Source organism: Parasteatoda tepidariorum, chromosome 6 (assembly GCF_982258835.1).
Source record: "Parasteatoda tepidariorum strain Cologne lab strain chromosome 6, Ptep-v5.0, whole genome shotgun sequence".
NCBI classification, from domain to species: domain Eukaryota; kingdom Metazoa; phylum Arthropoda; class Arachnida; order Araneae; family Theridiidae; genus Parasteatoda; species Parasteatoda tepidariorum.
The window spans coordinates 68,978,430-69,000,808 of record NC_141760.1 but is presented as its reverse complement, the minus strand read 5'-3'; the positions used below and the strand labels follow the sequence as shown (position 1 = coordinate 69,000,808).

At 30.1% G+C, this 22,379-nt stretch overlaps 1 long non-coding RNA gene across 7 annotated transcripts in view; it reads right to left on the bottom strand.

Annotated features, from left to right (window-relative positions):
- LOC107453432 (uncharacterized) overlaps positions 1 to 22,379 on the bottom strand; it is an 83,335-nt gene that overhangs the window by 43,248 nt on the left and 17,708 nt on the right. Inside the window, exons 3-4 of one of the 7 annotated variants that reach the window (XR_015434721.1) lie at positions 6,623 to 6,933; positions 1,600 to 1,729 (exon numbers count right to left, since the gene is read on the bottom strand). This is a non-coding gene — a long non-coding RNA (uncharacterized LOC107453432). Of the gene's footprint in view, positions 1 to 1,599; positions 3,152 to 6,622; positions 6,934 to 22,379 lie in introns of those variants that run through there. The other 6 variants (XR_015434720.1, XR_011636386.2, XR_011636387.2 and 3 more) reach the window with 6 other exon arrangements.

Below are 22,379 nucleotides of genomic sequence, written 5' to 3'. Positions count from 1 at the left end.
TAAAATGAATTCAGGACAGAATCAACAAATGAAAATGCAAGCGTTCTATGAAAGCACATTTATGGACGAAGAGCGTTTTGTTATTCATTTGGAAACGATGTTAAGACGAAGTTAGTAAGACAAAAGTAAACGTAAAAATCATTTATTATAATGAATTACGTATCTGGTAATATTTTAGAACAATTAAATTTATAATTTAATATATAAAAAGCAAATTAAGCATCTTTAAGGAAAATAATATTGTTGCTATGTTGGCTGTATAAAATATTTAACTTAGAACATACTACAAATCCGAATATTTAATAGAAAACTGTCTCGACAAACGCGTGATATACAATTTAAATAACTTTTTAAGTACTCAATTTCATTTTTTTTAATTAGAAGCCTTATATTTTTAATTAGAATTGTTTTATTTTTTATTTTTAAATAAATAAAAGCAATTTTATGTTTCTGGTTGAGGTATTCCATGAAACATTTGCTCATACCACAAATTTCTAAAAAATCTTATTAACTAATTAGTTAAAATTGTGATATTTTCTTTTTAAAAAAAATTTTTCTTTCAAATTGAAAGGCATTTTTTTTTGTAATTTAACCACTCTACTTATTTATTATGTTGTTGAGCAAAGGGTTACAGAATGCATGCATATTGTTAACATGATGTGCTTTATTTCCAATTTCTTGATTTTTTTTATGAAACTAATTACTCAAGTTGTTTTTCGTATAAATAGCTAACTTTAAAAATTAGTCTCGAGTACTAAAAATTGTTCGCTTTTAAGACTTTAAACAACCATTGCTGTCCTCTAAATAAAGTTCAATTGGTAACAACATAGTTTATGGCTTAGTATGGTATGCCTAATTGAATTAAGGTTTCCTTTTCATTCCGAGTTTGAAATATATTTAAAATATTAGATTAGAAATATAATGTTTTTTTAAAAAAGTTTTTTAGCAATATTTGAATGGTACAAAAGACTATTTATCCTGAATATATGCTGATATTAAAACTAAAGTTCTATAAATTTGTTATTAAAAAAACTAAACTTGTGATTAAAGCATTCAACAATCAATCCTGAACATCAAATCCTAAACATATATATATATATATATACTTTAATCAAATTATATAAGTTTTTACTTAAGCTACTTGATACTATTAAGTTATGATTGTCTTAAATGAGTAACAGCAAGTCAAACATTATAAAATCTTTAATCAAGAAATATTAGTGAATAAGCAATATAGTCTAATATGGTGATTTTCTTTTTAATTGACAATAGATTCTAGCACAAGAATTATATAGTTGAGTTATTCAATTTTATTTTTATTTTACTATACATTAAAATTTAATTTTTATCGATTAATATAATTTTCGTATGTAATATTTATGCATTTTAAATGATGAAAATTTTGGTCATAGTTGATATTTAATATTTATTTTTTTCTAAAAATGACGACAGAAATATAATTAAACATTAAAATTATCACACTAATTAGTTCACATCTATTCTATGAAACCAAAAGGTTAGTAAACATGTTTCGATTGCATAATTTAAGCATTAAATGTATAGTTAAAATTAAGTAATAAAGTTAAATTCTTATCTTACCTTTAACTCTAACTTAAAAGCAGATTTACTTGCTAATGAATTCTTTTCTTCCCACTGTTAATTCAAAGGAAATCAAAGTGGCTTTTTACCACAAGTATTCTATTTGCTAATTAGTAATCCTTGATTTGTACTGCACAGAATCATGAAAACACAAATATACACTTTCAGTTATTAGAGCATGCGATGGTTAAAATAAGCATTAAGCTTTTATTTAATATGAAATTAATGTTACCGAAGTGATTTGAAACAAGAACAATGAACCAATTTTACTAAACGAATTTAATGGTTTTAAATTTAGGCCGCATTATTTATGCCTATAGGTGAAAAGTTTATTTTTATTTCTTGTTCAATATACACAAAAATCTACGGATAGTTCTTATATGTGAGAGGCTTCCAGCTGACTATTTCTGTAGTATCATGGTCAACTTTATATAGTTTTCAAGGTGACGGTAAGTACCTCTATGACCGAGGCGAATATGCCTCGATTTATTGGTTTATTGGAATACATTTGTCACCCCCTCTTCATATGATCAAAATTGCGATGGCATGTCTTGCTTCCCAGACAGTTGCCAATACCCCATAGTGCAGGTCTAGTGTGACGTAAATAAAGTAACTACCTACCTGGAATACATTTGCAGACTTGTGTGCTCAATTTAGGCTTATATTTCTTTGTCAAATCAAACGACGGATAACAAATAAAGAGAAGGGCAGCACGAAGATACATCCAGGGTAACAGCGGGATTCGAACCCGCTACCTGCGCGCTTCGATCAACCTTGAACAAATTATTTTCAAGCGTATTGGTAGCGGGGGTTCGTAACTCGCTATAAGACTTGGATGTACCTATGTATTGTCTTTCCATAACATGTGATATATGTTCTTATCTTTGAAAAAAAAAACCTTCTTTGTATTGATCGTACTAACATGTATAATTATGAGTAAATAAATAAATATGGACAAGGTGTCAAAGCGAATGAGCTCCGGAATGCTACATATGCTCGTCTCCCGGAATCAATTTTAAATAAATTTATGAACGATATGGACAAGTAATCTGTATAACAATGTAAATTTAAAAAGCAGAACAGAAACCACTGAGAAGTATCTCAAAAAGAGTTAAAGAAAAATGAATATTCATGGCTGTGATTGGAATTGAACAACCTACTTCAGTGTTTCGAGGCATTTGAAGAAAAAACATAGGACCGCCCGCTCTCTCTCTCCCTTTAGTCGATAAATATCTTAATTCTTGTTCGTACGCAGCATTTACTCTTTTGAATATATTAGTTTTTATTACGTCACGATATTAATACCTAAGTCGTCACATATGCACAGATAAATATAGACTATAAAAGTGCATTCTCGCTGTAATCGTGTCATATTCTAACTGCACTAATGATTCTCGTTTAAAAAAGCATCGTGTAAGTCTCATTCAAGAGCAAGAGTCATTTAATGTGAGTTGAAACGTGTTACATTTTTTTTTAATCTAAGAAAAATAAAGCATAAATCTGTAATATTATAACCCACCGAGTCCCACTGAAACCATGGCAGCATTCTTCGTGATGTTTTACTATGAATTTTTCTATGTGTCCTTCTACTTGTCAAAGGTTTAATATGCCTAAATTGAGCTCATAGTATGAAATTACAATAAAGCTGTAAACTGCGGTAGACATTATAATTTTAAGTCAATCAACAACATCCCTAACTCTCGTCAAACTCCAATCCACTTGCAAATTCTTTTAAAAAGCAAGCATTTCTGGTTTTTTAATGCAACTTTCAGCTGTTCATCTAGCCTAAACTGTAAGTCTTGTTAACGGAAGTAGAGCTATGACTTTACGCAGAGAGCAGGTCGCACTATTCTACAATCTACAACCATTTCGAACATGCTTTAAACGAATAGTATTCAGGGGTATGTACTTCATGCCTGGATGATATTGTTTTTCAGCCAAACATACCGAACCATAGATTCAGCGAGTTCGTTTTGTGGTGTCCTCATGCATTACTTGATATTTTTTCTCTAGTTTGATAAAATCTGATAAGCCGACTTGGTGGCCAAGTGATCAACGTGCCTGACTTCGGAGCCGCTGGTCGTGGGTTCGAATCCTGCCCAGGGCATGGATGTTTCTCTCTCGCTGTGATCTTGACACGGTTCCCAGCAGATCACCGAAGTCAAACATTATGACTACGGTCAATGTGCGGGTGGGTGACCACTTGGATCAGTCTGCGTAGGGACCGAGGGTGTGCGGTATTGGTGCTCGCTAAACTGTGCTACAGCAAAGTGCTCGACTTCACGCGCAGGTCGTCGACCTACCGAAGCGGGGGTGCCATCCCCTCTGCAGAGGATCAAAATTGTGATGGCATGTCTTCGGATCATCCTCCGGGATGTTTCCCAGTCCGTCGCCAATAGCCCATTGTGCAGCTCTAGTGCGACGTAAATTAACAACAACAAAAACTCTCTGTGTTCTTTGTCCTTTCTCCTTTGTGTGTGATTGTGTGAATGTGACCCACCCCATAAACAGGTTTATGGTTGCGTGACGTGGGCGACGCTGCTCCACCGCCGTGGCTTCGCCACAGGTGCCCACTGGGTAACGAGAGGAGAGTAGCAGTTCTGGCATTCCTGTGGCCAATGGGACAATCTCCAAGTGCCCGTCATTAAAAAAAAATTCATAAGAGGCTCTAACAAGCACGGTTATGTACTATGTAATGAATGAAGGTTATGCACAGATTATTGCCATGTAGATGCTTAGTAGATATCCTAAGAAAATATTTTGTCATGTGCAGTCAATGTTGGTAATTTACGTGAATGGCCAGGATGACTTCAAGGGTATTTCTTATAGCTGCCAACTTATAAGATTATTGTGAATGATTATAAATAGAGGTAGTTAAGGACAAAAAATTATCTTTACTTTACCAATATGAATACTGAAAGACACAATTACCTAACTATGTGATATATAAGTTTAAATTACTGATTTGTGATGTTTTTCTAAAAATCGGAATTTACAAATTGTAACAAAAATATTGCTAGCACCAATAAAATGCTTCCTAAATGACCGTGCTAGTTGACATCTATGGTATCATAACGCTACTATTTTTAACTTACTATTTACATTTTATTACTTAATACTTACATTTTATTTACGATACATTAATTCTAATATTTCTTTTTATTAAATAAGGGCTACAATTTTAAGGAACTGTATTTTTTAAATATATAGAAGTTCTCCTTCAATATAGTGAGTAACAGAATTTCGGAATCTTAAAGATGACCATGGACATATTTAGATATACTTTATATATCTGAAACCACGATGTTAATGTTATTATTAAACATTACTACTATTGAAGATTGTAAGAAAATAAAAATAATACATTAAAATAATTGACTATGAGAAATTCACAGACCATTGAGTTAAACTTTTGATATGATTTCGCACCAATTATGGTATAAATCCAGATAACTTCTATCCGAAATCCTTCAAATATTTAAATTACATACAAATACATTTATTAATGAAAAAAAAAACGTTGCTTTTTTAATATTCTTTTTCTGAAATTAAATCTGGAGAATCAAATTTTATGCGTTTATGCATATTCAATGTTCTGCTACCCGTTTTTTGAATTCAATTTCATCAGTTTAAGAATTTAATTTAGTTTAATTGTCAGAGTAAAGTTCAGAGTCGAACTGTCATTTTAAAGTTCGCATTACATGGCAGGGGACTTAATAAATAAGATAAGGAGAAGAAAAGTTTAAACTTTTTTCTTTATAAAAAGGTTTTTCCTTCATAAGAATGTCTGCAAATTTATGTAAATCTGAGAAAAAACAATTGCTTCATATACTTCCTAACTGGTCTTTATTTCCTTACTTTATATGCTTTTTATTTCTACGTGGTACTTATTAGAGTTCTTAACGACCTTTCTAAGATCATTTTCTTTCATGAACTACTTTAATGTGTCTGAATTATAGGCGTGGCAGATTTTTATATTATTCCAAAAACTTTCTGAACTGCCTAATTATAAGAACTGTAGGAATATCATTCTCTTTCAAATTCTAGTGATTTTAAGGATTGATTATGTATTATAATATTGTTTTAAGTAATACTTCAAATTTTTTTTAGTGCAATAAAACTTTAATAACAACATCACATTGAATAAAATTTCATAAACAGAGTGGAGTTGTAAATTATTGATATTTTTTTGTTCTGATACTCAGATTATTTTTATTTTAATCTTCATGTACTTTTGAAAAAGGAGTAAATTTAGCAATCTACAGTTTAACAATCCACAAATGCCCATATTTATTTATGTTTTGTAAAATTCATTAAATATAAATTGAGTATTTTTTTTAAAAATTCTAAGCTTGGATAGATTAAGCTATAATGTCTGTTTTATGTATTTTTTTATGGAAGTAGTGGAATCTGTTTATTTATTCATATTCACAAGTGGTTTTATTTTTAAGACATTTCTGAATATGAATAAATAAACATATTAACATCACAAAAAATAGTGACTAAACAGCATAAAAAAGCTTAAATACATTTTTAATTCAAATAAAAAGAGACCCGCAGTGGACTGATCGTTAAGACACGGTTCCCTGCAGATAACCGAAGTCAAGCATCACAGTCTGCAGTCAGTGTGCGGGTGGGTGACCACTTGGATTAGTATGCGTAGGGACCGAGGATGTGCGGTATGGGTCCTCGTTAATCTGTGCAACCGTAAAGTGATCGACTTCGCTTGCAGATCGTCGGGCTACCGAAGCGGGGGTGACATTCCCTCTGCAGAGGATCAAAAATGTGATGGCATGTCTTCGGATCATCCTCAGGAATGTTTCCCAGACCGTCGCCAATAGCCCATTGTGTAACTCTAGTAAATGAACTACAACTACATCAACAACAACGTCCAATAAAAAGATTGCATGAGTTTGAAAAACACGAAAACGAGTACACATCTAGTCGGGATATAATTCCATAAAAATCACGTTTCAGTGCAGTTAGTGGAACATCGAAACCACCCAGCAAATGAAATACATACCTGGTGTAGCAACTAAAACTTCCAAACATAATTCGAGCCTCAGTGGTCGAAGGGAACTGTCCTTCTACCAAACATTTTGAAGCTTTAGAGGTAGCGGGTTCAATATCTTTGTGTTATCTTTCTCAATTCCGTGTGTATGTTCTTCAATTTGACATGAGACAAGCCATTTTTTATTTTAAGTGCATGAGGCTATGCAAACAAATTAATCCTTTTATTGTAACACAATGAGAATTACAGTGAGATTCAAGTCTGCAACCTCCATTTTACAAACCATTTAGTGGAACGGAGAGACAGCTCGACGGGTAAGATTCCTGTAAAACAAATTTAAAAAAATTACTGTTCAAAGTATTTTATTTAAATACTATTCTAAACATTTATCGTTAAGCATGCCTGTCCAGACATATTTGTTTATCACAACGCAAGGTTTACAAGCAATATTCAAATTGAAAAACATACAGCTGAAGTTAGAGGTAGGTACTTAATTTAGGTCGAACTAGAGCTGCACAGTGAGCCATTGGTGACGGTCTGAGAAACATCCCTGAGGATGATCCGTAGACATGTCATCCCAATTTTGAACCTCATCAGAGGGGGTGGCTACCCAGCTTTGGTAGCCTAACGACCTGCACGTGAAGTCGAGAACTTTATGGTAAAACAGTTTAACGAGGATCGATACCACACTTCCTTGGTCCTTAAACATTCTGACCCACTTACTGACAGCAGCCAGTTGACTTCGGTGTTCTACTGGGAACAGTGTCCTTGATATCTGTCCACTGAGGTACAGCTCAAGTTAGAGATGAACATTACAAAGATGCATATATTGTAGTGTTGAAGTACCAGGTTCGAATCCCACTGTAATCCTAGATAGGCTTAGATGCCGAACTTACTAATGAATACACAATTTTGCATATTTATGTGTAACAATATATAAGTACAATGGCATTCATGTTTTCTTCGGATATTTTTTTATTAAATACATGCGTATAGTGTTATTACTAAAAAAGACAATTTAGGACTTTACAATTTAAATATGTGATCTACAAACATGAGTCAGGTATAGGCTCTTAATTTTTTACTTGCGATTGATTTTTAACAAAACGATATATTAAATGTAAAATATTTTCTAATTTCTTAGCCGTTGTTATGTGTTTTAAAATTATGTAGAGAAACATAAGTTTAAAAAAAAGATATTTGTAAATTTAAAGCATTGTCTTACATCAATATTCATTTATGGTGTCTTTGATCACCAGCTAAAATTATCTAGAAATCCAAATACCAAATATATTGAGTAATTTTTTGTCTGCAAGGATTTACAACAGCTCGGGACATAACAAGAATAATAAAGATCACTCCGAAAAGAATTTTTTGAAAGTAGAAAATGTTCTACGTTTGATAACATCGTGATAATTAATTATGGATAATGTCACTTAGGAGTAGATATGAATCATTACAAGGGAACATTGTTAAACTTTTCTTACCATTTTTTTTTCTTGTCGCAACGAGTCATACATTGTAACGCCCAAATTTCATCAAAATTGCTCGACACAATTCTAAAATAATTTATTATTTTTCCTTTTATCTGAGGGTGTCAGTTAAGATAGAAGATACATCTTTTTGTAAACTTTCGTGCATGAAATATTCTTTTGTTGAACAACTGATAGCATGTCAGGAAGGGATAAATGCCATAATTAAAATCTCGTTTAAAGCATGATGTAAAAACTCTTGTGGAAGATATTAGATTAGCTTAGATTGATGACTTTCAACTGTTGGTAAAAGTTTGAACTTATTTTTTTCTGTATTTATCGGGAAAATATGACTGAAATCACATTCAAAAGAACTTTTAAAATGCAAAGAGTAGGCATTTAAGCTGAAATATATGTAGATTTAATATATAATTTGATTTAGCATATAGTATTATCACATTAATTTTGCTTCGAGGGCTGATTATCCGGTGCAAACTATCCTCATGTTTTCAAATAAAATTATACACCTGTGAAATAAATAAAAAATTCGTTATGATTTACTCTTGTAAAATACTTTAGATAAGCTTACAATGATGGCTTTCGAATTAGTGTTTGTTTGTTGTTTTCTAATTTCACTTGCCACACGGGCAAGCCTGCTTGGTGAAACTGAGCAAATTTAAGGCAGAGTGTGCGTTTCTTGTTCTTCAGTGGAGCCATCTATGGCCAAGAATGCGATGTAGTATATGCTTTAAGTGTTTACTAATTCGAAAGTTATTGTGAATTAGTAAATATTTTTCAAGTAAATTAAACTGAACTCAATGACGCGGCAGCCCATTAAGAGCCCAGGCCTACTGTACCCCTTCCAGATTCTTCAACCAGAGACACCCCATTTGGCTTTAGGCTTTAGGATGCAGAAGTAGATGTTCCGGTTGGGTGGTCAGCCGAACATGGAAGCTTAGTTCTCATTTTATCGACCTACGGAAGGGATGAAACGCTGATTAGCCTTGCTAAGTGCGGTGATCTCGTTTTTTAAGTAACATTAGGAAATATGACTGGATTTTTAATATAACAGTAATCACATTCAAAGGAATTTGCATTAACCATCTGAGCTTCAATGTGCCTAGATTTAATATAGTATTTGATTCAGTATTTTTCTAGTAATAGTTTCAGCTCACTATTGTTTCGATTGCAGATTTTCTTTGCTTCGTTCCAAATTGTCATGACAGTGCTGCAAAAAGCACACGGTTTTGATTACAGTCCTTGCCATGAAAGTTATTTTGGGAGAGTACCTATTTAACGGAACTCATAGGCAAAGTAAAAATTATCAATGACGGTGTTTGATTTTTACGCATTCGCTTTACTTTGAAAACATTCAAAAATTAAATGTATTTAACGCAGTAAAACATCGAATATAAATTTCACAAAGCAAATTTGTTTATTTTTATATTTTTTTACATCCCTTTATAACTTTATATGCATTTAGCTCTTTTAAATTTCTAAATGATTTAGAAATATTTTTCAAGGTGCACTGTTAGTGTTTGGAATTGATTTGTTTTGCATGCAGTGTTTAATAAAAAATAAATATTCTATTGGCTATATTTTAACAAATGTTAATTCACTCGTTTCACCGTACAAGGCTTTACAGGTCTGTATTTACAGAAACTGCCAAAGGGAAGTTTATAGTTTGATCTTACAAATTAACAATGTTAAAGCTTACAAAAATTAATGCTAAGTAAAATATTCTGGCTTTAAAAAAGGCCTTGAAATACACGTCATCTTGTTGCGTTGGCCAATCGGTGTTGCAAACTACGCCTGAGGAGAAAACCTAAGAAGGGTGAATTGTAGTCGTGGTATCCAATTTAATTCAGAGAAGGTAAACACTTTGAAGAAAGAAAATGGCGTTATTTTCAAGAATTTAAAATATCGATTTTTTGTTCCGCTCACCTTGCTGTATAAGAATGTATGGAACAGTATTTTCGGATTCAGTCATTAGTTTTCTAATTTGATCTCCCAAATTACACATAACTAAAGCTTGAAATAAATAAATGTTGAGTAAAATACTTTGAGTTTGAAAAAAGGCCTTAAAAAGTAGAACATTTTAAATACTTTTCAAAGTACAATTTTCAATTGAGAATTCAAAAACAGATTTTTTCTCTGAGCATATTAGATATCTGTTTACTTTATCAAAATCATCATAATCATTGGAAATACGATAGCCGAGAGTATCAATTAAAAATCTGGATGATAAATAGATGTTCATTTAATGATATATAGATTGCAAGATATAAATATAATTCATTTACCCTAACAAACTGATCGCACTTTTAAATCTAAGTCATATTAATAATCAATTTCCTCCCCCCCCCAGAGTTACCTAAAATACAGTATCAAATCTCTTAGACGTTTTGGCTAGCTTTCTTTTCTTAGATTTAGAAAACTTGTATTGCGCAATATCCCTGACAAATTTTATCCCATATGACATAAGTCGTCCCGCAAAAGGCGTAAAGGCTGGCAGCTATGATCCCATATGGTTAGAACTTCTAGTTTTATTTAATCATAAAATCAATTCAATTTACGAAGTTAATTTTGATGCATAAGAGGTAAAAAAAACACATTGAAGCATTAAATCAAATTGGAAAGGCGCACAAGGCAGCTGAAACCAAATTCGTTTTATATAAAATAGAAATAAGACAAATATAAAATCTTTACAATTAAAAAATGAAAATATAAATGTGCGTTTGCAGAAGAGTACTTCATCAGGGGACTGCAAACACACATTTATATTTTCATTTTTTAATTGTAAAGATTTTATATATGTCTTACTTCTTGTTTTATTGTCATTTGAAGGAAAATTTTCGTAATGGTGTAAGATTCAATATTTTTAGAAAATCATTTAATAAATGTCTTATTTGCTAGCTATGTTATAAACTACAATAAAGACGTTATAAATATAATTGTATGTATTCATTAAAGAAAAAGTTTACATGGTTTTAAAAAACCCTCTGCTTTATATAAAAATACAAAATCTATAGCAAATTTTTTTTTCTTCCCTTTTTTTTAAGTAGAAAACATAAAATAACGCTTGAATCACCCCAGAAGAAACTTCTTAGTATCAGATAAACCAAGAGAGTTCTTGAAAGTAAACCCAAATGTAGGGTGTTACATTTTTATCTAGGAATGATAAATCTTACTCATTACATGTAGCATTATTCATAAAAAAATATAAAGTTTGCCCTGAGGATTTCTACTTTCTTAAACTTTTCGAAACAAATGTATTGATTTGAATCTCAAACTATGCTTAACGGAAGTAAACATTTCTTATATTTTCTGTCAGATATTAGCATATTCTTCCTAGAATGAGGAATGCAACTTTTAATATTTAATGATTTTTCTCATCGAAATTTTGTCGATGCACAATTTTCTGTTTCCAGCATTTCCCGAAAAATGCATTGTTAGTTTTTGCTTAATATTACGTTTTAACATTAAAATGTTAAATAAAAAATTTTTATTTATTTTTATTTCTTAAAAAGTAAGTCATTATAAAGCTTCATTACGTACTACATTATGAAATTTCTGCAGAAAAACAATTGTGATGTGAGTTTTATTTCCTTTCTTCAAACTTGTTAAGCAGTTTTATGTTCATAAAATTTACTTAATGTTCTTATCATAAAGTCTATGGTATTCTAAAAGTGATATACTATAATTTTTCCTACCATACTTTCTAAATATATCAAAGAATTTAAATCAATGTGCAGTACGCAAAAATACAAACGAAAAATCCTGAATAACGTTTTATCTAATGAATGAATTTTTATGTACTAGGTTGTTTGGTTGGAGTTTATTGGCCCACGAAATGGCTAGGCTGCGCCAAACACTAGGTTTAAGGGTTATTGTTTTATTTACTATTTTTTAGAGTAGTCGATATAGTCCTATTACTTTAATAAACTGGATAAGATTGTGATGTATAGCGTCACCAAGTAGGAATAAAATATCAGGATAAAAGGAATCAAAACGTTTGTTCTTCAAATGTTTAAATCGTTTACAGTCACTTTAAATATGTTTAATAGTATTGGCGGTACGAAGCAGAAAACAACAGGGTGCCGGTTCGGCTTTCAGTAAATGTTTATGGGTAAAACGGGAATGACAGATGCGCAGCCTATTAACTAAAACCTGGGTAATGCTATCAGAAGATATTGTCTCACAGATATCAAGGTTAGGATAAATTTCATGTAGTTTATTATTGATTTGCGTATTCCAGTGTTCTTTCCAGGCTTGCTGTATTGAAGATTTGCAAATTTGTTGAGTTGTTTTAGCCAAAATAAATAGTAATAATAATTATTTTAATAACTCAAAAAGAGTACCTTAAATATGCTAATTAGATAGTAAAAACAATATTTTAAAATATGAAATCAGATGCGGAAACGTACTCTGAATAATGATGGTCTTTTTTCCCAGAATTATGATTTCCAACCCCAAAAATATAGGGGGTAGTCGCTGTCTGGGAGATATGGTCCCCATAGTTTTGTCAGGAGAACGGTCCGTAGTTAAGACCCCTTAATGTTAGCTTCATTCTTTGCGTTAATTTTATAATAATGATAGTTTTTTTTAATGTAAAATTTATCTTTCTCAAGATGAAAATTTTTGCGCGCAATTATAAAATTCATTTATCCATAAATAGTTTCACACAAAAAATTATTTTTAATAATTGTTTATTATTTTTTATTATTTCATTTCATGATAGTCAAGCAAGTTTAGTTTAAAGATAAAAATATTTTTAGATCATTTTTAGGAATGCAGTTTACGAAATTAGACACAAAATGTCTGATGAAAGTTTCTTGATGAAAATTTTTGCGCGCAATTATAATATTCATTTATCCATAAATAGTTCCACACAAGAAAATAATTTTTAGTAATTGCTTATTATTTTTTATTATTTCATTTCATGATAGTCAAAAAAGTTTAATTTAAAGGTAAACATATTTTTAGATAATTTTTAAGAATGCAATTTTATAACATAAAATACGTAATTTGAATGAAATCGGCAGAAGAGTTCCCGAAAAAACAGAGCTTTAAATATCTCATCTTTTTTAATTATTAAGGCTTATTATGATATTGTATAAGAACGTAATTTAATGGTTTGACGGCCCGACCTCTAAAATGCTAGTCAATTAGAGGAGATAATATTTAAGTTCACGAAATTAAACACAAAATGTCTGATGAAAGTTTCTTGATTAATGTTGTTTCTCTTCCACAACAAAAACTCTGATATCTCATCTTTGATTAATTTTGATTATTGACTCCAAAATATATTACTCGAAATTAAATACTTCTGCTCAAAATGTATATAATTCATCTGTCAAAAAATAATTAAATGCCAAGAATAATGTTTAATAATAATTTATTATTTTTAAATATTTTGTTCAAGCATTGCAGAGATTTTTGAGTTGAAATGTATATAATTGGAGGGTTTAAATGGCAAAATTCAAAAATTGAGCGATGTTGGTAAGATAGCTTTTAATTTATCAAATTCTTGAAAAAAGTTATTTATTTCATATTTACTTTCTCGAGAAATAGTTGACGTATATAAAACTAAATTTCTTTTTAAATGATTCAAGAGTGGATATGCCGTACAATTTAAAATTTCTTCCCAAATTACACAGGATATAAAAATTTAACAAAAGAAATTTTTAAAATTATTTGCAGCTTGGAATTGGTATTCAATTAGAATTTTATAGTTCCTAACAAAAAGTTTTCCATTTGTTAAAAAATTCCCGATATAGGGCAAAATATGCAAAAAATGTCAAATTAACTTTATTGGTCCAAAATTTCCGTCCTAACAAAAAGTTTTCTATATGTTAAAAAATTCCCGATATAGGGCAAAATATGCAAAAAATGTCAAATTAACTTTATGGTTCCTAAATTTCAGACCGCTCTTATAACTATACAATTGGGACTATATTTTCCTGATTGCGGCTATCCACGCACTCCTCTGTATTTTAAGACTCAAGAATCCGAATACACCGAAAAAATATTTAGGTTTATTCAAATGAAATCGTCAGATAAAGACAGAAGAATTCGTTAGCTTAAAATATCGTCTACACTAATTAGTTTGCATATTTGAGGTTAGACTTTCAAACCATTAAGATTGAGCCCTTTTACGAGAAACAATGACAATTAGATAATAACTTACCCGGTTGTTTTGTTTCTCATTTTGTGCACTCTAGATTTACCATGAGATATGAAAAAAAATGCATGAGTTATAAACTAAACATGAAAAAAAAATTATTATCAGAGAAACACAAAAATAAAACAACATTGAAGACAGTAAAAAAAAATTATATCGATACAAAACAAAGTGGGAAAATATTAATACTTTTCAACACACAGAAGGGACTATAAAACATTTTTCTCGCTTTTCATGATAATTCAAATATCTTTCTTTTTATTTATTTAGGTAGATTGTTTTTCACGGTATTTGTTTGTACGGGACAAAAGGATAAATAATTTTGCATTAAATAAAGCACATATTTTTCTGGATAAGGCTTTATTTATTTGAGTGAAGATGTACGGGTAGTAAAAAATGAAGTTACAGAGATTACTGCTAAGATTGAAAACAAATGATTCAAAAAAATCTTCACCTTTTCACTATTCATTCAAATATATTACTTCCAAATCTCTTCTTTCCTATTTCAACAAATGAAAATCTCTTTGGAAGAAAATTACTGAATTTTAGATTAGCTTAATATGAGTTTCTAAATAAAAGTTAAATATTTGTAACGGAGATTTAGAATTTGATTTCTTTTTTGGGTCGAATGTTTTGAAGGGGTTGTATCGTTGCGTGATATTTATTTTTCTTCTAAATTGCTGAAATAATGATAAAGTTTGTTTTTATTGCATTAAAGTTGTGGTCGTCTTTAATTTTTTTTCTGTTAAGACGTAACTTGAATACCATTTGGAAATAATCATTATTTTCAGCTTAAAACCAAAATCATATTTATTTGTTTTTGCTTCAGTGAGTTATTTTTGAAAATGTTTTGGAAAATATTTTGCACAGAAGCGTATATTTTATGGTTTTCTTGCATATTTAGTCATATTGATTAGCCAGAGCTGCAGCGTTAACATTCTATCACAATAAAATTAAGTTAAACAAATATTTTAAGTGCTCTCGAACTTTTTATAAAAAAATGAATTAGACAAAGGTTTGGCAAGTGACTTCTTTTATATGAAGTTAATGCTGGCATAATTTTGTGGAATAAATTAAATTTTTGACATGAAACAATTTTTAAAAAAATATGAAATGTTAGCATATTTTGCTCTCCAAGAAATGTTTTTATAACTTTGGTTATTTATAAAATCTATTTGTTATTACGATAAACGTATAATAAACGAGTTTACTTGTTCGTCAAATAAAACTAATGCCTGTGCAAACTCTAGAATCGAAAGTAAGTTATTGACGAGCAATATATTGATTTTCTCTGTAAGTTTTGCATGTATGAATGTTCTTAATAAACTGAAAGTAATAGTCAAAAATACAAATCATAGTAGAACAACCACCTACAATTTTTTAGTTATCTGTTATTTTAATTTTTATAGAATTAAACAATCTGCACTTGTGAAAATATTGCAAAAAATTAAGTTAGAACTCATGTTAATTTATAAAATAACTCTCATCTAAGGCTTTCGTGCATTCGTGATTGCAATAAAATAAAAATTTGAAAATTTAAGTAGCGTATTTTACGCAAAGATATTATAACTTCATTTATGCTAATTCATTCATCCATTCATGCTATTTAAGAACTTTAAAAAAATTTAGATAATAAATGCAGTTTTCGTCGCATTTTTTTTTATTTCCAATGCCCACCTGAGATAACATTTTGTCAATCCGCGCTTATGCAGGGCAGAGTTGTTAGCCACTCTTTCAGGGAGCACCATATTAGGTGGGCCAACGTCGCTCCCACAGTAAAGATAGATTGTACGGAGAATGAAACAACAAACATGCTTTGCCCGGGATTCGAACCCGGACCTTTCCGATACAAGGCCAGTCCAGTGACACAGTCCGGTCGGCTAGTTTCCGTCACATACTGGGTTGTATCGTTCAAAAATATGCATGACATATTTCGTAACATTTATAAACTAAGTTATTATCATATTTTATTCCATTTATTCCAATAAATAAAAGTCATTAATATCGGTAATCGTTTAATACCACAGCCTTGAATAGTGTGCCGAATAAAATCTATTTTAGAGCATTAGTATAGAAATCGAAAGCCGTTACATGGTTGCAAAATGTTTTGACTTTAATAATATTCATTATTATTTCGCACACTTTCTTTTCCACCAACACATTCGAATGAGTAAGCCTAAGGAAAAAGAGCCTTGGCAATTAATAAAAGCAATTAATAGCCGATACATAGATAATATTATTTTCCTTTGCGAAACTATTCTAATGTATAGATGTTGCACTTGCATTTTTTATTTCTTGATGGATGCGTCGTGTGGGGCTTGCCCCTACGGTCTCGCTCTATTATTTTACCCAATTCACATGCAAAAAAAATTATTTTTTATTTTAATGGAGTCTGTATACGCAAAAATGAAAGATTTCTATAATTTATCAAACTTGATATTTCTTCAAAACAATTTACGATTTTTAATAAATGAATGCATATCTCCATCACTCTGGATAATAGAATAATTGGAAAAACGGATAATAATAATTTCCTACAATGATTCATATTTCTGCAAGCACTGTTTCCCACGATCTGCCAATTCTGTTCAACAAATGATAATCATCCTCTTCAGGATAAATATTTCACTATAACCACCTTCCTTCATAATCAACACAAATTCCTTTCAAATTATTTAATCATAGCTTGTTTTAATTACATTCAAATAATTTAATTAGTTAAATACTAAGCCCTGGCATTCGGAATATTTTTCGTTAAAAATATCACAATTTATGATACAAAATTTAAAAATATAAATCCTTTACGCTACCAAATATAAATCAACGCAATTCGAACTGTTTCGTTATCAATGAATAAAAAAAAAAAAGTACTTCGTACATTTTTAATTCCTATTAATATTCCAAGATTTTAGTAGATTTAATTTTGGCCACTAATAAAATAAATTAGCATTCGAGTAAATTTAACTACCGAACGATAAAAGCGCTAATTTATAATCCGATACATAAAATGGTTACGAGCTTATAATTAGAAACTGAAATCATATCTGATTCAAATAATTAAATTCCATGTTATGAATTGTCAAGTAATAACCAGAAAATTTCATTTTCAGTAACCAGTTAAAGGAAGAGCCCTATCGAATCTTTAAAGACAATTCCTGTGGCGCCTTGAGAATTATTAATCTGCTCACAATATATGCACAGATAATTCAAACCTTACTCTTTGTATCTCCAGCATCCGAGAGCAATTTAATTTAGAGCGCGAAACGAAGAATCATTGGTAAGACCTTCAGGGAATAATATCATTAAAACCAACTCCTTTGTTTACCAAGTTGGATATAATGACCTTTACTCGTCACCTCCTCTCTACAGATTATGGGAAGCTGAAACTCGTCGCGTTGTCATTGTTGGGGCGACAGATAGCATCATTTACATGAACTGATGATGAGAATCGTAGATCAACTGAACTAGAGCAAGGGAGATAAACATCCAGCGCTAACAAAGCAAGCTGGAGCGTTTGTTGGATTAAAGCCATCGGATTAGTTTAAAAGCAATGCTAAGTAGATGAAATGTGATAATGAGCCTAAATGAAACATTTATTCAATTTTGGAATGCTTAAACAAGATACTAAATTAAACAATGGAAGTTAATAAATAGCTAAATTGATTTTTTCGACTGGTTTGATAATTTTTTTGGTTGTAAGATCATTAAATGTTTTAACAGTAATGCAAAATAATATATTATTATATAGCTCTCCCCTCATGACAACTAATCCCTTCAACAATTTCTTGTTTTTTATGGAATCCTAAGGTGGCCCTTCATGCTAAAAAGACGAAGGGGCCTGTCTGGTCCTTTTCCTCTTTATATTGTTTAGTTATTCTAAAAATAGTTAACTGTAATCGGTGCAATTTTTTGACTGTTCGCGATATGATTGCGTATTTAATCATCAAGGTTCTAACCTGTTAGGAGCTTAAAAATTGATCGTAATGAGCGTAAAAACCTACTTGGAATGACGGCTTACTAAATCATGTTCCCCTAGTACCAAAATAAAGATTTAAATAGATCTGCTATAAATCAGTCAATTTTATATAAAGACGTAAGTAGAGAAAATTAGCTCAATCGCATATTGCTTGTTTTTTTGTTTTTTTTTTTTTAATTTTATCCCTCACGTACATGAAAAACTCCGTGCTTCACGTTTTTTTATCAAGAAAACTAGCTAAACAAGAATTCCAATGGAACAATGAGAAACCAAGTATAACAACATTATCTAAAAAACTAAATGTTCGATACATTTTTTCTAAAAACAAAATCATCTATAGAGCACTTCTCCAGATTCGAAGAAAATCATATGCATTTCGAAGGCTGAAAAGGCTAGAAAACGGCTTAAAATTGTATTGTCATACGGCGAAAAAGGATTTTCTAAAATTACCATAATGTATGGTGATGACATTTCTAGTTTTAAAAAAGGGGAAAAACATAATTTTGGTTAATAAAAACAAAATATGTTGTATTTAAACATTCATTTGGTTTCGATTTTTTCGTTAATATGGTAACAATTTACCAGAAATTTTGGTTTTCAAAATTATTGTTCTAATTACTAAATACTTATATATTTAGTAACAACTGCAAAACTATGACAAGCTGTATGGTATCATTATAAAATTACCAAATTTTACCACACATATCAAATTTCATCACATATTTATCACATAAAAACATATTAAGTTTTAATATATTATTATTACAAAATTTCATCATATGAGAAACATATTTTGTTATTTTTACTAAAATCAATACTAAAATTACGAATTTCTTGGTGTTCCTATCACAGCCAGTTAAACAGTAAATTTTACCTTATTTTGGTAGTTTTGACCATACTTTTTTTAAGCACCAGGCATAATTTTCCATGCGTGATGCGAGCAATGTGAGCACTCTACTTCATTGGAAATTCGATTGATGATAAGTTTTTATTGGAGATGAAAAAATGACAATAATTAATGCTGGTAGTGGCTAGAAAAATGTTGAAATTTGACTTCACGATAAAAGCTTTATTTGCCATTTGAATATTCCAGCTAGTTGGAAAGTTGTTGAAAGTTTAATATCAAGATTCAACCATCACAAATATCAAAAGAAGTAAATGAAAACTTCAGAAAAAAATTTTAAAAAACTATTTAGAGATTTAAAATATTAGGATTTATTTCTCTACCTTGAATTTAATTTTCTTTTTTAAATCGGAGGAATAAAAATGTTATTTTTACTCGTATATTTGGTTATAGAATAAATTAAACGCAATAATTTTAAAAATACCATGAAATAAATGTCAAAACTCAAATATGTTTATGTTAAAAATAAATTTTATGCAGAAAACCTTTCTTTTTAGCAATATGATTTACTATGCAATTATACCACTGTTTCAGAATTCTTTTTTTCAAGCAGATCTTCGAAGCAGGGGGAAAGCATTAAACTAAATAAAGCTTACAAATCGGAGCAGCTAAAATTTTTTTGCACCGTAAAATAAACAGGTTATATTTTACTTTTTTTTGGATAAGTATTTTTCGCGCTTCTTATTCCGGAAAAAAAATGTAACAGACATTATTCTAAAATGCAAGCAAACAGGAAAAAAAAAATATATATATATATATAGTTCTACAAAAGAGTGAAGAAGACTCAGTTTTCAACTCTGTTTCTTCGCCAATACATTCGGTATTTTGGAAGACTTTTCTTCTGTCAAAAGATTTTTCGCCGAAATTTCTTTCATTCTTTCTAGATCTACTTCTTGAGATACAAACTTAGGTCTGTACGGAAAATAACTTGAAAGGATTTGTCGGAGAAGCGCATTTCGATATAATTTTTTTACGTTGACTTTCGAAAGGAAGTATACTATGCTATTCTGACTCTATTCTTTGTGAAAAAATACGTTGTTGAATACTACAATCCATATTGGATGTATGGTTATGTAAACTGGAAAAATGATTTAAGTCCTATATTCCTTTAATGCATTTTCCATTATCTTCTTTATACATTTACTGTTGCCCTTCCGATACATATGCGATGGTAATTAAAACGTATAGTATAGTAATGTACAATAAGCATTTTCAAGTTGACATTTAAAAAGAATTATGCTGTACTATTCTGATTCTTTTTTGGGAAGTAAAACGGCTTGTATTACTATCCATATTAGATGTATAGATAAAATGATTTAAATCTTATATGCCTTTTAATACATTTACTGTTGTTTTCCTGATACATACACATAACTGATTTTAGTAATTCGAACTTCAAACGCACTGTATAGTAACGTACAGCAAGTTTTTTTTATTTTGACTATAAATAGGTACGGTGTACTATTCTGATTGTATTGTTTGTTGAATAATACAACCCATGTAGGATAGATAGTTATGTAGACTGGAAAAATTATTTCTCTAAACCATGTGCTATAATAATTAAAACGTACATTATAGAAACGTGCAATAAGTATCTCTAATGTTTATTTTAAAAAGGAAGTATGTTTTACTATTCCGACTAAATTTTTTGTTAAAAAAACTCTTTATAAAGTACGCTACGTCACTATTATTTTCTTATCACATTTACAATTTTTCTAATTAGTGCACTTCTATTTTCAATAGTATTATAAGCAATTACAGTTTTTGACTTGATGATCTTAAATACAGTTATTTTTTTGATTTTTTCTTATTGTTTGAACAATGGTTTGTAATTCATTAGACATTGATCGCATTGGCCACGTTACTAAAAAGCAATTCCAAGTTATAGCAGGAACCTATATTGGTGTCGATGTTACTCCTCCCACCTTCCTCTGTTCTGATTCGCTATATTTAAATAATATTTTATCCTTCCCACCCTTAAACACTAGTTCCTGAGCTCTAATTTGTATATTCCTTTGACTTAATCTAAGAGCATATATCGCACACATTGGAGCACAGAGCTTAGAGCACATATATTCAGGGAGATTTTTACGAATCACACTACTTATACACAATGCTTTAATGAGGTATGGCATGGGCTAATTTACCTATATTTTTCAGTTGAGGTATCTATTGCTATACTATTCACTTCTTTCTTGTATTTTAAATACTCCTTGGACCACTTCATTTAATAATTTTACTCGTAGTATTTTAAATTTCAAACTTTTAATATATCATATTTTAAATTTTAGACCTTGTATTTACATTTTTTATGTTTTAGACATCGCTTTCCATTTTACTCAACACTTTTTAATTGATGCTCGGCTGGTTGTTTTACACTGGTCTGTTATTGATTTTAACTGTTAATTATTCAACTTTTAAATGATTTTCTTTTTAATTTTTATACACAATTAGCTTTTATCCTTGATTCTGCATACCACCATTTTTTCAGTATTTTTAAAAACACGCTTTTTAATTTTGATTTGCAAATATTTTAAAATTTTAAATGAATTTTATAACATTTACGTCCCTTTTGGACGAATATATTTTAATGATTTTAATCTTAGGGTATATTTTATCTATACTTGTTATTTTATCAATTTTGTCTTTTTACATCTTTATCCTATCTTTTATCCACAAATAATTTTATATCTTGAAATTTTATGCATGTAAACGGCTTTGTACAGTCGATTTTTATTTTTAAACATAATGTTTTAAAATTGTAACGTTTTTAAAATTTTCATTTTACTGATTTATACAAATTTTATGTCCTTTAGGACAGGCTAGTCTAATGTGTACTTATATCTTGTGTGTAATTCTTAACTTTTTCCTATTACCCAGCAACTAGCTCTAGCTCTCAATTCGATCCTATTGATACCTTTATTTAACTGTAGTATCTAGTAAGTAAAAATGAGTTCGTGATGTTACAAACATTTCGTTAGTATAAGGGTCTGTTGGCCTGAACGGTACAACACCAAGCACGATCAATATTGTTTTAATTTGTTTTTATGTTAAATTGTTGAACGATATGTTCAATTTTAAGGGTCCGTTGACCTTCTTTCTCATGTGTTGCAATGTTTTCGAGGCTTGTTGCCATCGCTGTTACTGTAAAATTTTTAACATTTTATTTCTATATAATTGCTGTCAAATTAATTTGTTGTTCCACTGCATTCGGCGAATGGGCCTATAGGCCT